General features: G+C 31.6%; 1 pseudogene; it reads left to right on the top strand.

Annotated features, from left to right (window-relative positions):
* Positions 1-1,006: 1,006 nt before the first annotated feature.
* On the top strand, positions 1,007-13,662 carry LOC128189834 (uncharacterized; annotated as a pseudogene).
* Positions 13,663-18,366: the final 4,704 nt, after the last annotated feature.

Genomic DNA, 18,366 nt, shown 5'->3' with positions numbered 1-18,366 from the left:
CTAAAATTGTGAAATTCATGACCCCTTTGTTAGATGTTCAGGCTCTAGGGTGGGGCCAATATGGCCATATAGTAAAATGTTTTAAATCTCAAAAAATGCTCTTCTCTACTCCCACAGATGTGGGCAAAAAACTGAATACATGACGATGATATCCACAATCTCCTTTACCTATGTTGTGAAATTCATAGCCCCTGGGTCAGGGGTTCAGGACATCAAAGGGGGGGGGGGCGCAATATGGCAATATAGTGTTAATGCGTATAATGTTTAAAAAATTTCTTCTCTATTTTCACACATCTGTATAAAAACTGACTAATAATTATGTTTACCAGGAAGTCCTCTACTTCATGTCCCCTCAAGGATGGTTTTTGACTCTAGGGCAGGGCCAACATGGATGTATAGATGTTAATACATATAACGTTAAAAATTATCTTTTTTACTCCCACACACCTGAAAGGAAAACGGAATTAATGATTTTGTAGACCAGATCTTTTAGTTTTTCACCAAAATTATAGGTTTCACAGTTTTCTTTTTGAAGTGTGGTCGTCATTAAACATTTATAATTTTTCTACTCCAGTATGAAACCTAATTAATTAGATGCATATATGAGACTCCATGACAGGTTTGTGTATCGGATATATGCTACTCAGGTGACCGTTGAGGCCAATTGGCCTCTTGTTTCAAAGAAAACTGATTTTTATTCATTATTTTAAACATGTATATTAAAAATAATTTTATAAAATAAAAGATTTCCTACTTTATTTTTGTGTATTTAAAATGAGATTTTGGTCATTCCTCGCTATTGATTTCTCCGGAAGATGCCAGTTATTTTGATTCATATGTGTGTGCATTTTCACTCGCATCACAAAGAACAGCTCACAAAACAAATCTATTGTGTAATGATTGTAATGATACAGCTTTGTAAAGCGGAAATACATGAACACTCTTAATATAGATACGAATCAAACACAAATTTATTAATTTAATTTTCTTTCATTCTCCCTAGACTTCTTACATGTCATGGATGTTCTTATTTACTTTTCCTTTATGACTGCTGTGGTTGGTAAGTGTCGTTATTCATTTTGTTAAACGATTGTCATTTTGAATATGGTTTATGCGATTAAATTTCTTTTATAAGTATCGGGAAAACAACATACCTACCAAACAGACATTGACGCCTCAAGGAATGGTTCTACTGGCATCATTACCTCTCCAGGTTATCCTGGAAATTATCCAAACAATGTGACCTACACATGGACACTTAAAACAGGAAATCTTAATGCCACGGTTTCATTTAATTTTCAAGACTTCGACATCATAAAGTACCGGTACACTCCACATTGTCAGGATTTTTTACAGGTCAGCACTCATTTTAGAAATGCCTGTACATACCATACATATGTTTTATCATAAAGATGAATTTGTTTAAATGATAAGGTTGAAGTGAATTTCTTGTTTAAAAATAATCATACGACCGGAATTGAAAAGTTAAAGACCTTTGAAAAGTTAACGAAAATATGCTTATTTTTAAGCCCCAATAATTACTTTGCGTTTCTTCAGATAAATGAAACAGAACCGTGTTGCTTTAAGGCCATGCATAGATGCGATAAATATAAACCTGTCAGTCTGACAGTTCGTGGAAGCGTCATAACCATTACCTTTGAGTCTGATAACTTGCACAACAGCAAGGGATTTCATTTGACATGGACAGGTACATGTTAAACATAATTGGTGTAAGAATGATTTTGAGATTCAGTCTTCTGGAGACACTTTACATGATTTATGCATAAATCAGAGCATTTTCTTGATAATATTTTATAGTATATATACCTAGAACACCCGCGGGAAGTACAACTTCTTTATGGTCCTCAAAACTACAAACGAAATCCTCAGCCAAAATCACCGGTACGACTGGATCTAAGATATTGGGTACAACAGATCCTGAGATACCGACACCAAAAACAAAAAATATCATCAGAACAAGCTGTATGTATGTTTTATCAATATATTTTATCTCATAATTTGGCTATGATGATTATCTAAAAACATCTTACATTATTTATGAATGCTTGATAATGTTTTACAGTAAATATACCTAAAAACCCGCAATGAGTAAAACTTCTTTATGGACATCAAATATAGAAATAAAATCCAAAGCTAAAGTGATGTTTACAACAAGACCTAAGAAATAAAATTGTGAATAACAGATGATGAAGCACCCACTGCAAAAAAAAATGGGGAAAGTTATACGTTCAACACGTTTGCGTGCACGTTTTATTTATATTTCAAATTGAATATTTAGGTAAGAAGAAGTCTACGATTTCAGTCTATGTTTAGTAAAATTCAACAAGGAATGGTAATATATCAAGCCTCTAAAACTATTTTAAGGATGACGTTTACTCAGAAACCCCATCAATTGTATGTTATTGACCTTTGATTGTAGTGTTATTTTCACTTTCAAAAAAGTAGGTCAATGACCTACTTTTTGAGTAAATGGCCATTGAATATTTTTTGAAAAATCAAGAAAAATCCCATAAAATTTCACACTACAATTGAAATTTTCTTAATTGTAAATATATTTCAAATAATAAAACACTTTAAAAAATGTAATACATTTTATGAACGGCAGTGGCACTAAATAGGTACGAAACATTAAGATTTCAGCGACAATTCGAAAAAATATTCCAGTCCTAATTTCCTCTATCAGTTTTCAAATTCCTACCCATTTTTGATCTAAGTTTACAAAAAATTGAATGATGATAATACAAAAACATTTATAGCATTGAACTACTTATATTGACCTTAAAATGTTGGCATAAAATTTATATGAGGTCAATGATCAAAATTTTGAGAATTTGGTGTCTTTTATCGTTTTTAAGCATTTTTTAATATTTTCGCAATTCGTGACATACAATTATTTTAATGAATAAGTAAGGTAAAACCAGCAGAAAATATGAAAAATTATATAGACTAAAATATAAAATCTTAACTTTCAATATTAGAGTACTGCCAAAAATATTTTAGCGGAAAACAAAATCTGCAAAATTTAGTCCGAATTTCCTCTGTTTGGCTAAAAGTCTATTTTTGTTGGAGCCTAATTCCGTAATAAAGTAAAAATATCAAATGTTTTGTCAATAATAATTCATTTTATTAATACTTTTTTTGTTTTTAACAAATTTTACTCATTACATTGAACTTTATAACAATCCGAATTTGAGAACTCAAACCCTGAGTAAACAACACCCTTAAGTTTTAGATATTCACATGGGTAACATTATTTTTGGACGTTTAAGGTTATTTTCTAATATAAAATGTGTTCTTAAAAATCCAACTTTAAAGGTAGAAAAAAGCCTTAAAAATTCAATTTTGGTTTTAAATATTTCAAACTTCAATTTTAAAGTTGGAATTTTCAATTTTAGTTTTGACATAACGATAAATTAAAAGTTAAAATATCCAAGATCAATCTTTGCTTTTACATAATCAAAGTCTGAAATTAAAACTATAATATTGAAAAAGAAAAGACAGCTTTAAAGTTGGATATTTAAAGATTAAAAATGGTTTTTCAAGATTAAAGTTGAAAATTCCCACATTAAAACTGTCTTCTTTTTTTTTAAAGATTTCAGTTGAAAATTCCCACATTAAAAATTGAAATTTCTAAATTTGATTTTAATTTTTTTTTCACAACATGGCATAAATACGTTATTGCAGAACTGATTAAAACGATAGAGTGCCTACTTTTTGAATCAGTAAAGTTTTCGTCAAATGTTTTATCAATGTTGATAATATTTTTTCCATACGATAGACTATTAAATGTCATCGTAAAGCAAATTTTAATATAAAAGCTCTCGTCGCTTTTCATAAACTCTTCACTTATTTCACAAGAATTATTAAAATTATGATCAAGGTAAATTTTGAAAGAACTGAATTTACGTAATGTTGTTAGCATGCTTGATAGCACCTTATTTTTGAGTTTCATAAGATTGTTTATGAAATATAGATTTAATGGAATAGAGTTGGAATTATAGAGATAACGACAATCAAATGACTTTTAAAAATATCGTTAATGGCAAAAACTCATATTTTTTGTTTATCAATTCTTTTTAGCTCGAACGTCAAGAATTAGAGGAGAAACGTCGATAGTGAAAAGTAACACAAGAAAAATGCTCACAATATTTTCATCTACAAAATCCGTGACAGAAGGAAACATTTTGATTCCCACAGGTATAAGATTGTTTATGACATTTTGATTCACAGGAATAGAGTCGGAATAATGGAGATAACGACGACAATCAAGTGACTTTTAGATACATCGTTTTTAACAAAAACTCATATATTTTTCGTTTATTTATTTTCTATTTCTAGTTCAAACATCAACAAATAGAAAAGAAACGTCGATAGTGAAAAGTGACACAAGAAAAATGCTCACAATATTTTCATCGACAAAATCCGTGACAGAGGGAAACATTTTGATTCCAACAGGTATAAGATTGTTTGTGACATTTTGATTCACGGGGATAGAGTCTTTATAAGATAACGACAATCAAGTGACTTATAGATATATCGTTTTTAACAAAAACTTATATCATTCGTTTATTTTATTCATTTCTAGCTCGAACGTCAACAAATAGAGAAGAAACATCGCTAATGAAAAATAACACAAGAAAAATGATAACAATGGTATTATTGACAAAATCCGTGCCAGGGGGAAACATTTTAATTCCAACAGGTATAAGATTGTTAATGACATTTTGATTCACAGGGATAGAGTCTTAATTATGGAGATAACGACAATCGAGTGACTTTTAGATATATATCGTTTCTAACAAAAACTCATATTTTTCGTTTATTTTTATTGATTTCTAGCTCGAACGTCAACAAATAGAGAAGAAACATCGCTAGTGAAAAATAACACAAGAAAAATGCTAACAATAGTATCACTTACAAAATCCATGGCAGAAGAAAATATTATAATCACTACAGGTATTTGATAATAATACAAATGTGTCCTTCATTGTGTCACAGTGTAACAATGAATTTTACCTACTTAGAAACAAAAAAAATCCAAAGTTCTAAACAAATAACATAAAAAATAAATTGTGTTAAGATTGAATGTTTTTTAACAAATCCTGAAAGTGTTGTATTTACATTAATACGCTTGCATACATAAGGACACATTCTCTCAATTTAACAGAATAGTTTGAATTATTTGAAATGAAATTTTATTTGAAAAATGGCATTCATCAAAAAATTACATACGTTCAATAACTTCTTGAAATCCATATTCTGACAGCAAGCTCGTTTTTTTTTTATTTCTCATTAAATAAATTCCAGCTCGGTCGTCAACAAATAAACTGCAAAAGTCGCTAGTGAGAAATGACAAAAGGAAAATGCTTGGAATAATGTTGACGTTAAAATCCGAGACTGATAGGAAAACTACCACTCCTACAGGTATTTATCATAAAATTAATAATAATACTTCAACGTATGTCCTTTATTATTTCATCAATCCATATTTGACTTTATATTGTTTAATTTCACAAAAATATAGGTTAATACCAACAGTCCTAAAAGTTTAAATATAGCTGATGCTGCAATTCATAAGTTTTTGGTTCGATTTCTATATAATCTTTATTTTAGATATGAAAATATTCTTTCACTTGCACAAAAACCCTCGAAAAAACATACTAATTTCATTATATGTTAGCATGAGAAACACTTTTTTGGTAGTTGTTGTTAAAATTGGAATATGTCTCCATAAACATTAATGCAAATAAAATTAACATGATTATAAATACATTTTTAAATTTACAATCCAAACATATATTCATCTTCGGGTAAATTTGAAAAATTGTGCCATAGTTTATTAAGTTCAATATATCTGCCATGTTGTTGAAAGTATTTTTTTCCTGCCAAAAACAGAATACAAGTTCAAACATGGAATTGTTTATGACTTTTGGCTTAGAATTTTACTTATAGCTACCTTTAAGTTGTCAGTTTTGTCTTAGATTGATATATGAAAATAATATTTGCTTTTTTTGCTGTTATCAAAACGATATATTTCTTTATTTATTTTTCTATATATATACATACATCTTTATCGAAGTTTTCTTTCGTGAAAGTTTAACGTCATTTAAGAGAAAATAATAAAACTTTGTTATGAATGTGATAACCTATAACAAGTTTAGTCAGATATAAGTCTGAACTGACAAATTATTTTTCGTCTACAACTAGACTTATTCACGGAGATGCATTGTCGCCTTTTCTTTGTTCCACTATATATTAATGATTTTGAAATGGATGTTATACGAAGTTGCTGTGAACCTGTTGATTTAAGAGACTTTTCGCCTTTTCTTTTAATGTATGCTGATGACACTCTGTTAATAGCTAATTCACGAGAGAGTCTACAGAGTATGTTAAATCAATTGTATCAATTTAGTAATGATTGGAATAGTGGTGTGAACACTGCTAAAACAAAAATAGTTTTTTTCGACATGCGGGCATGATGTGTAAAATTGATGGCTGGACTTATGACCAAAAGCATGTTGAGGTTGTTAATTGTTCCAATTAATTAGGTATCAACCCTAATTTTAATGGTAATTTTTAATGTTACACAAAAAACAATTGCGATGAAGGGTAGGAAATGTATGTTTGGTATTCAGAAAGTGTGTAATGAAACTTATTTAAATTTTGGGACTAAATAAAGCATTTCTATGTATCTAGCGTTTTAAACTATGGTCTGAGATATGTGGGTTTTTTTATTCTGGTGATAAATTAGAACTATTTCGCACAACGTTTTGTAAAAGAATTTTCAAAGTTAAAAAATGAACGTCAAACTTCATGGTTTATACAGAGTTAGGTCGTCTACCTATGATTATAATGCGTAAATTGCGGATTGAGTATTGGTTGAAATTGATTAAAACAGGAAAGTGTATATTCCGCAATGTTTATGAAGAATTGGTTTCACAATTGATACCAAATACATGGTGTTTAATGTCAGAGAAGTATTAGTATCACTGGGTATGCATGAAGTGTGGCTTTCACAGAATATAGCTAACACTAGTGTTTTCTTAAAAATTGTAAAGCAGAGGATGTCTGTTTTTTTATACAGGAAAGAGACACAGTTTTCGAGTTATCCTCTAAATATTTATTGTACAAGTATCTGCCTGACACTTTTTCCTTACAATTTTATTTGTGTAAAAATATTCCTTTTAAAAATATAAATAATAAAAATATGTCCTTTTAACAAAATATAGACTGTTATCGCAGATACTTTTGGTAGAGCAAGACCGTTATAATGGAACTGTCAGATCGATGCGCATCTGCAAATATTGTTAATGTAGGAAATGTCGAGAATGAATTCCATTCTATTCTTATCTGTCCTTTGTATAAATGTATACGTGTATTGTATTTTGAAAATATCACTGGATTCGTCCTTCAATGTTTAGGTTAGTTCAACTCCTTGCCACTTATATTCGCAAACAATTGTGTCATCTCGCAATGTATCTGCGTGAGGCTGGTAAAAAACTGGAAAGTCAGACTATTCGTACATCCAGTTAATGTATTACCATTATTATCATTATTTACATAACTTCTTGATTTATTCATTATATGGTCTCTCCTTCTATGAATGTGCATTGGTATATAATATTTTATGAAGAATATTGTATAACATTAATACTAGTAGTGACGTGTGCTTTTGATAAGATAGAGTGTATGGATATGTTTATGATTATGTACATACATTACAACTGCTGATAATTCATATGAATTATAGCAAATAAGCAATACAACACCCGCCCCCCCCAAAAAAAACAAAAAAAAAAAACAAGTTTACTGATTCTGCTTTTTGCTAATAATTGGCAACCTATTTATTCCTTCGACCTCCTCGGTAATTCATATTTTAGATATAGATTGCACAGACTTTCAAAAAATTATATACAAACAGAAGTTTCTATTAAATAGAGTTCAACGTGTACATGTTCAGTTTTCAACATGCAAAAACGCAAAGAGGAATAAAGATGCATTCAATTATGATAGAATAAATATAGACTACATCGTCAGCGGTTAAAAATCCAAGTGCATGGTCATCTTCAATTAGTCGTTGATTCTAATCATTGTTACATGTTTATTAAAACTGGTTAGAAAACGTGTCGAAAAAGTAAGAAAGATTCTTGAATAATTTATTGTTCCGAACACAAAACCTAATGTAATATTGTCACAAGTAATAGCTTTCCAAAAAGCTTGCCTGACTAAACAAAATTATTCAGTGGAAGCATGCATGTACAATGTATTAATTGGGCTATCTAATCAGAAATGAATTTTAATATTCGCTGCTGATCATAAATTTAAAAACGGAACGTGCAAATTTAAGACGAAACGTCAGTCTTTTCTTCAATCTAGAACATGTACATATGTATTACTGGAAATTCATTTATTTAATTTATTCAATTGTTTAGGAATGTACACATATCATATACATGTAAGTGCATGTAAGCTTGAAAGCTGGAGAGTAAATAGTGGGGTTTTTTTTCAAAATTGTATTTGTTATATTAAGCTGCGAAATCAACTGAAAGGTCCAACCATATGAATTATGAAAGGGTATAAAAACACGTATTGTTTTTGAATGTGTGTGGAAAGCTTCATCAAAATCATCTTGACAAGCAATTAAAACAGGGTGAGTTCTCAAATTCATGAAAAAAACCCTATTCAATTAGAATTCCTTATTTGCAGTTTTATTTTTTGCATGCTCCTACAAAAGTGGAGGGGGATCAATGATATTTCCATTTATCCTATGAAATTAGGAAAAGTGCAAGCTGCAAAAAAAGTGGGGAGGGGGCACAGCCACCCTCACTCCAACCCCCGATGCTACGCGCCTGTGATGTAAACACATGGTGTGCTCTGCACTCGTCAACTAATCGGCGCGCAAAAACTATGAATGAGACATTATGGCGCGAAATCCTGCAATTACTGTTCACGTAACGAATGAACTCATCCATTGGCAGAGATCCATGGAGGGGGGGGGGGGGAGTCAAATGAATTTTTTGACATTTGTTTTGTAACAGCTAAATACATGTATATTATACTTTGGATCGGATGTTTTGGAAGAAATCTATCAAATTAAGAAACACACTTGATAAGTAATTGTTAAATGTAGTAATGTACATTTAGTAGGACACGCGAGTTATGACCCATTTTCAAAATTAATAAAATCGCTCAACTGAATGAAAATCGGGTCACGCCCCGCTTTGGCGATTTAGTTTCTCCAGTAAACATTCCAGCTGAATAGATGTATCTATTTGTTTTAATCCAAACTGATGACTCTCTTGTAATAATGATAATTCAACACCAATTATTACTTACATTGTACCGTAATAGACAATATGTTACAACTTGTTGCGATGACCCCCTCCCCCCTTTTCACCGTTCATATATGGTGGAATGCTGATCTATTTTTAAATCAGGATTACACACGTGCACTGCTTGGTGAACGTCCCTTTTACTTGAAAACTCTTGCTCGCTGTTGTTATTATATGCCATATAATATTTTCATCAATTGTGAATGTAAATGCTGACATCTTCAACATGCATCGGTTTTTTTTGTGAAATATCATGATATTGCTTGTCCCATTGTATGCACTGTTTCGGAGATTGCAACTTTTAAACCTTAGATATGCCTGACGTCATGACGTCAGGCAATCAACTAATTGCCACACGTGTATCATGTTGTTTTTATACGAATATATATGCAAGTTTTGTATATAAAAACTTAAATCCTGTTGCATATGCAAAATAATTCCCAAAGCAAGCTACATTATCATAATTTGGTAAAAGATAGTTTTGTAGCAAAGTATCAAATAGGTCGCCAAATTGTAATAGATTATTTCAAGTAAATGCAGTAAAAAGTTATCTAAAACATTTGATTTTCACAAAATATTACCTTATTACATGACATGTATATTATTATATATTGAATTTGATATTAAAGGGTCGACGTATTTGTTTTAATAACGCTACAGACTACATTTTACATATATTGAATTTAATATTAAAGGGTCGACCTACTTGTTTTAATAACGCTACAGACTACATTTTACTCATGAGACAAGGGAAGTAAACCACGATATTGGACATCAGTTTTCTATCCAAGTAAATCTGATCGACCCTGCTACCTTTCGGTACCTTTTTTTTTAAAATGTCACTTTTATGGATTATTTCTGTATACACTATAACTCGATCAGAATGTCGTTTATCTTATTTCATTGAATTCCGAAAATAAATTATTCATAGCGAGTAGTTTTGAGCTTATGAACGCCTCTCCTGGATAGTATTCATTGTTGTATAATACAATGAGAAAATATTTCATAAATTACACGTATTAATTGTTCTATCCATTTATTTTACAAATGTTGTAAATAAAACAGGGCTCTTTTAAAACGAAAATAATATTCCATTTCCCCATGTACACTTTCAAAAACAAACACATTTATTGTTGTTGTAGTGTTATCAATAATGTCTTCTTATTTTGGAAACATAGCCTTAAAAATATAAAATAAATTGCAGTGTTTAAATTTTGGGGGGTTTTTTAAATGAGAAAACATGAATTTTAATTTTGGTGGAAAATTCAAGTCAACCAATTTATTGATGTTCAGTGAATAGCCACTTTGGTTTTTGCATGGGAGCTGGGCCTATTTGAAAAATCACAGATAGCTGTAAGCAGTTGGCATATGTAAGCTGTTACTTATCGAATTCCACTTTTTTCTTACAGCAAACTCTTTAATTTTTTTTTATTAATTACTATAATTAACAGCTCGATTTACAACATATCAACTGGAAGCGTCACAAGTGACAACGAACACAACAAAGAAAATTCTTACAAATTTCTTATCAACCAAATCCGAAACTGAGGAAAACATACATGTTATAACTTCCACAGGTATATATGATTATAAATCAATGTCCATTTATTTTATTTTTTTAAAAATATTTTTAAAAGTGTATATCCATAACATTTTTAAGTCACACAAATAAGTTTGATGCATATATTATACGTCTTACAGGTCTAGAAAAGCTAATTTTGTTGTAATTTAAATGTAGCTACTGCACTAAAGATTGATTGACTGTTTGTATATATTTATTACTTTTGTTTTAACAAAGGCATTCCAGCTCGAGCATCAACAAATAAACTGGAAGCGTTGACAGTAACAACTAACCCAGCAGAGAAAATGTATACAATATTGGTATCAACCGAATCCGTGAATAAGGAAATCATAACAATTACTATAGGTATTAATCATACAAATTTACCAATTGTTTTCATGTTAATCAATCTTGACTGTATATTATACATGCTTACAAAAGATAAATCTAGCGCAATATCATATTTTGATTTTTTTTTCGAACTTTGCCATGCAGTCAATCAATAACCAATATTTCAGCTTAAAGAGATATGTGTATAATTCAGTTTTTTGATTGAGTTGGCTTAATTACAGTGTTAATTTGTTTAATATTTAATTGACAATCATTATCTTTCAAATTTTAGTTTACTTGGTTACTGGTATCAGTATTCTAGTCGTTTTGACTATCATCGGGGTAAGCATTGTTAAAAAACGACAGACAAACCAAAGGTATGTTAGAGAAAAATAGACAGACAGAGAGAGACAGAAAGAGAGAAAGAGAGGAAATGTTGATTTACATGTAAGCTTTAACTTTATTTCGTACTTAGATCATGGATTTTAACCCAAGGGGAAATCAAGGAGAGCACAACACATATCTACACTAGCTTAAAAAAATATAATGCTTACGATTGTATTAAACTACAGCATCAATCCAATGAAATTGCCATGCAGGAAGAAAATGATGCTACGTACATTGAAATTATCGAACTTGAGTACGACAAAGTTGACCCCAGTAGTAGGGATACTGACCATCTTACTTTGAGAAGAGATATTGAAGATAATGCCATGTGCATTGATGATATCAAGTGATCAAGCTAAAACAAACAGCATGAAGTGTGACCATCTACTTGCAATAGCTCAAATTACAATTGAAAGTAGTGATATTAAAGATGAAGATAAGTATAGTGGTAGTCTCAATATGCTTAACACAAACCACATGAATAATGACCATGATTCAACTGCATCAGCGACTATATGAACTAGGAGAAGTGATAATGAAAAATAGTTAAAACGTTTGGTGGATTAAGACGATTTTGTTAATCTCTGTTGTTTTTACTTTCAGTAATACTGATTGTAAAGCTGCCTTCCAGATTCTTATAAATAGGTTTATATCATCTTCACGATTATTTTAAATAAACATTATCAGCATCATTTAAAGAGGTTAGAAAAATGTTATAATTACTCCTATAAAAGAACTTAAGGTGGAAATGTAGAAATAGGCAACAGCAGGCCTCAGGATTATGAAGCAATTTCAAACTGAAGTCAAAATTTCAGTAATAGCATATCAATTTTATCAGGTTTTTATTAACAGATATTACGAAAGTGTACAATTTTTTACTTAAGTCTTTGACTGTTTCATGATTCTGGAGCCAGGTCTTTGAATTGAGGATAAAAATGAAACATGCAAATATCTCATTTTATATAAAAAATGATTACAAAGTCAAAAGTCGTCAAAAATATAACAATTTCCCGAGTACCTAAGTCCGTAGATCAACATGTTAGTCTCATTTTGGCATTTAAAGCTTTTTTGTAAAGTCAAAACTACAACCCCATGCTCCTGTAACGGTTACCCTAGTTTCTATTTCATGATATAATCAAAATGGATCTCACAAGAACCTAAAACCTGACTCATGGGTCATGATTTTCAGAATTTAGGCAAAATGTTTTAGACCCTATGGTAATGCTTTTAGCTTTTCTCAAATAAACGTGTTTATGGGAGCAGAGAAAAACATTATAAAGATAAGTACATTTTCACGATATAGACACATAGACGTAATCCTATGGCTATGGATATTACCTTCATGACCTCCTCGTTTTGGAATAGTAGGCTTCGTCCATGGGGCTTTAGGGGTTGTAAGGCAAAATATGAAAAAAATAGATTCCTCTCTTACTAGAAATGCTTCACACAAAAACTGGTATAGGTCAGCTTTTTTGTTTTTAAAGGTTTTTTTAAGACGATTTTTTTTCTCATATATACAAAGTCGTTTTAGCACCTAGCTAGATTACCTGACAATTTCATATGTTATTAAATACATGTACAATTTAGCATTAAAAAAAACCCTTTAAAATATCCTTAAAGGGTGACTTGTGTTATTCGTATGAGATTACCGATATTTTGTTGTTTTTTTTTTTTAATTTAAAATCAAATTGAAATTTGATACCTGTATTTTTAACAAAGCGGAATAATACCATTATATATTGTATTTAATATTGCACGATGACAAACTGGAATTTTTTCTAAAAAAGCAGAAAAAAATGTGCATTTAGATTGATATCTGTGTGGACATTTTGCACATAAATTTGGCTACTTTGTTAATGATAAATGCCATATTTAATAAATTAACTTTTTAATATAAATTCCTTTTTTACACATTTTTTACAGTTTCTCTTGTTATGTCTTTTCAATTAAATAACTTGATAAAACATGAGCGTCGAATAAGTCAACTTTCAGAAAGATGGCTTATACAGCGGTAATATATATTCTAGCAATTCTTGGGTGATTCTTCAATTTTTTCAGAAAGATGGCTTCAGCGGTAATATACATTCTAGCAATTCGTGGGTGATTCTTCAACTTGACCGACAAATGCTGTCCCTATGCTTGGAAAAACCAAGATATGCATCAGAACACTTAATTTGAGATAAAGTTTAACCTGTTTATTTTGATTTGTATTTTTCTGTGACATGTTAAAATTATATGAAACACAAAAGCGTACTTCTCTTAATTTTTGGACCCGTTTGTACCCGACCTCGATGTTTTCTGTATGTCCCTCTTTTCTAGTATGCTCTTTTGAATGCATGAAATTTCAATTTTCTAATATATGTACCTAAAATGCTTGAGAGAGTCTTTTGATAATGCGTAAAAGAATTGTTTAAAATTAATAGAATGAATTTATATAATAAGTTTGTTTTGAAAAATCAAAAAAATACACTATCCCAGAATTTTTTGTCATTACCGAAACTCATTGAAAAAATTTGGTACAGAAGAGTACAAATCATTGTTAGGTGGAGATCAATTAGTATGACGTAATAAACTAGAAACAATGAAGCAAGAGAAGATGATGCTGATGCTGCTGGGGTAAAAAAATTTAGAATATATTCGATAAATGTTAATAAATATTGACCGTACATAAATTCCACGTCATTACCGAATGTCGAAAAAAACTAAGTGTTGCACGTATATTTATTTTAGTCAACCTTTAATGCATAAATTGTGTATAACTGTTTGCTATAAACCGCTATACCCGCCATTACATGATGAATTTCCTCATATATCAATGAAAAAAAACATAACTCTGTCATTACCGGAACAGTCATTCCTGAAACACATAGTAGTGTTTCGGTAATGACAATGTTGTTCGGTAATGACATTTCGAAAAATCATAGCATCATTTTCTATACATAAAAGCCTTTAAACTCGATAAATAAATATTTTCTTCATTTTTCCAAAAAATTAAAATAGATTTTATTCACGAAATTCAAAAATAACATCACAGTAAAATATTTTGATTTGGAAAAATTTAGGCTAATAAATGATTTTTAATTACAGCCATGGATATAACTGATACAGAGTTAAAAGAAAAACTTGTTAACGCAGATAATTTGATGGTAGCCACAGAAAAAGAATTACTAGCGGTGATTAAAGTACCCTACACTGAAAACACTGGTGCAAAACTGTTTGTGTCGCTCGAGACTTTTACGAAGCTGCAAAAGAACACGCACTTTTAATAAATAAAATTGCAAAACTTCATAGACTACAATGATAAGCATTCTGAGAGTATTGCATAAGCAATACACGTCCTCTACCGGGTCGTGGCAATTGTGAAAACAATGCACTGTTATGCAGAATATCGAACCCGAACATTAAAAAAATGGAATATGAAAAATTAATTTTCTCGAGAATATGTCAACCAGACGTTACAAAAGTGTAAACTTAATCTGTAGTTTGATATTTTGAAGCTGTTCTGCAAATTTCATATTATTCCTCAAAAGCATAAAGAAAAAAAGTGTGGAAAACTGAAGTGGGACAGACAGACGGACGGACAGACAGACAGACGGACGGACAGCCGGACTGACGGACGCAGAGGAAAGCTATAGTCCCCTCCGGTGAAAACCGGTAGGAGACTAATAATGCCCCTTACATCAGCAGAACGCTCAAAACTCTGGAGAGAGCGAAACAAAAATAACCCGGAGGAATACAGGGCGTATCTACATAAAGAAAGAGAACGGTATAACAAAAGAAAGGAAAAGGGTGAAATAAAAAGTATCCAGGAGCTTTCCGCACGAGAGCAAAGAAAACAACAAAATTCATGGAGAGTGAATCAGAGAAATAAAAGAGAAAAAAGTAAAATCTTACTAGACGCTGTCCAAAGGCTAAATACACCCCTTAATTCTCCAAATGAAAATAATGCAAACGATCAGACATTAAAACGAAACAATGTTGGTAGAAAAAAGGTACGCAGGGATAGAGCTAGAGCTTACACAGAGATAAAGAAAATGAAGTTAAACTAAATTCAATAGAGAAAAGAGCCGAAAAATACAAGAAACGACTGCAAAGAATGAATAATAAGGCAAATGCTAAAATCACTAATTCTCCACGTTCTAAGACTGAGAGACTCTTGAAGAATCAATTAGTGAATGACAACGTTAGGAAGACACTGGTGTTCAACCACACCATCATCAAGAGCATTGTCGAAAAAAAAACAAGAATACAAAAAGTCAAAAGCATCGCCAGTTCTTTTCTAAGGTAGGTTCTTCAGAACACCTAAAGAAGTACCGCTTGAATAAATTTACCATCAGACATCTGCCCTTCGATAAAAAAAAGAATGCATTCAAATTTAGACATTGGTCTGGATTTCAGAAGTAGGGTACAACGAAATCGTTGCATTGAAAGGTTACAGGAGAAGGTGTAAGTATTTCTCGAACGTGATGATAACAGTCGAACAACAGCAGGGAAAAAAGAAACAGTCACGCAAAACAAAATCAAAAAACAGAAAAGGTTCCTTGGAGATAGCATGGTTAATCTACATAATTAATTCAAAGCCGAAAACCCTGCAAGCTGCATTTCCTATTCATTCTTTTGCAAACTCAAGCCATTCTGGATCCTAAAACCTACAGAAAAGTATCGGGATTCTTGCGATTGGGTAAAGTGCGAGAATATTCAGTACCAAATAGACAAACTTAAAGAACTGAAAGTTTTACCTACACAAGATGTAAACCAGCTTGTTGAAACTATCTGCTGTAATGACGATCAGAAATGTGCTTACAGAGAATGTCAGCAGTGTAGTCAGAAGAAGGTGCCTCTGCAGAACCATGATCCTGGACAGCAAGTGAAGTGGAAAAAATGGATTACACGACGAGTGGGGCGTCCTTATAAAAAAGAAAGTTCTGAAGACAAAACTGCCATTTTTTCCGGGACCCTGAAAGAAGAACAACAGTGTTCATTATCGGCACTTATTGACGATTTTCAAGAACAGATCGCAAAGATTCAGTATAAAACACCAATACAAGGCACTACGCACACTTAGGGAGAATTCAAAGGATTCTGAAGTTGTAATCCATACTGGCTTTTCTGAAAACTATAACTGTAAATACGACAAGGAGATACAAAGCGTTCATTTTGGGGCTAGCCAAATTCAGATTACCCTCCATACTGGCTTAGTCTATCATGACAACGATGTGTTTTGCTCAGTTTCAGATTTTAACAAGCACGGCCCTTCTGCTATTTGGGCGCACTTAAAACCCATTTTACAACAAGTGCACCAAAAGACTCCAAGCATTGAAACAGTCCATTTTGTAAGTGACGACCTAACCACGCAATACTGTTGCAAACAAAATTTTTACTTATTTTCAACACAGTTATAAGAAAACTTTCAAGTCTGGCTCATGGAATTTTCTAGAGGCGGGCCATGGGAAGGGCCCCGCAGATGGCATTGGCGGAGCTATCAAGCGAGCTGCAGACGCTTTTGTTGCTAATGGAGGGATCATAACCAATGCAAAGACTCTCATGTCTGCCATTTCATGGAAAACCAAAGTAGAAATGTTTGAAATTCAGGAATCGGTAATAACAATATTTGAGAAAGTCATCCCAAGTAATTTCTCTGCAGTACCAGGGACAATGAAACTCCATCAGGTATGTCAGTCGGAACATTTGAAATATTATATTTAAGAATAAATGAAGTCGGAAAATGAAATGTATTTTATATTTATTAATTAAGGTGACAAACAATATGATGATTTTAGTGAAATTTTGTACTTTAAAGTAATGAAGGTATTTTTTTCCATTTGTAATAAAGCCTTTGGTTTGTTCAGGTTCTGACAAGTAAATCCAGATTGATACAATCAAAATGTTTTAGTTGTTTCTGTTCTGCTGGACCCTGTTCTTGCTTCAATCTGACCTCAATGGAGTTTGGACCCTCACATGCAGAGGATGAGAGGATACCGGAACCTTGTCTTGAATCAAATGCCGCCGATGAATCTCAAGTTGTTCAGTGGTGCGTTGTAAAATATGATGGGCTTCCGTACCCGGGCATCATACAAAATGTGGACGTGAATGATATTGAAGTGAAGGCTATGCACCGGATAAAAACAAAGATATTTTTTGGCCCCTGTTGGAAGATGTCTTGTGGTATTCTCACGGCGATTTACATTGAACAACCAAGTGCTGTTGGGAGTCGGCATACTCAACTGTCACAAGCAGAGTGGGAATTTGTCGTACGAAGTTTAAATTTGTGACTTAATTACTGTTGCATTGTGTTCTGGTTTGAAGATTCTGAGTTTAATAAATATTCTTGAATTTAATGTTTTGATACTTGCAAGCATTACCTTTGTTATTACAGCAACTGTGTGTTATTACCACAACACAGTATCACTACCACAACGATGTCAAAATTGATGGTAAAATATTACATCTGATGATCGTTTCTACATTTTTAAGTGAATGTGAATGGAACAAGTTAAAATAATTTTCATTCCTCTGATTTGAAGAAATTAGGTCTGTTTTCTTACAAGAGAAAAAAAATATTTTAAAAACTGTGAATAACATATTATTTATAGTCCTATTTCTTTTAAATATCTGTATTAGAAGCATAATTTTTAAAAGCACAATTTTATTGAAGTATGAAGTCTGTTGCGGTAATGACTTCCTGTTTCGCTCTTGCAACGTGTATGGAAAAATGACTAAAGCATTAACGATGCC

The sequence above is a fragment of the Crassostrea angulata genome, chromosome 6, assembly GCF_025612915.1.
Source record: "Crassostrea angulata isolate pt1a10 chromosome 6, ASM2561291v2, whole genome shotgun sequence".
NCBI classification, from domain to species: Eukaryota; Metazoa; Mollusca; class Bivalvia; order Ostreida; family Ostreidae; genus Magallana; species Magallana angulata.
Note: the sequence above shows the minus strand (reverse complement) of the source record. Positions and strands in the feature narration are given on the sequence as shown.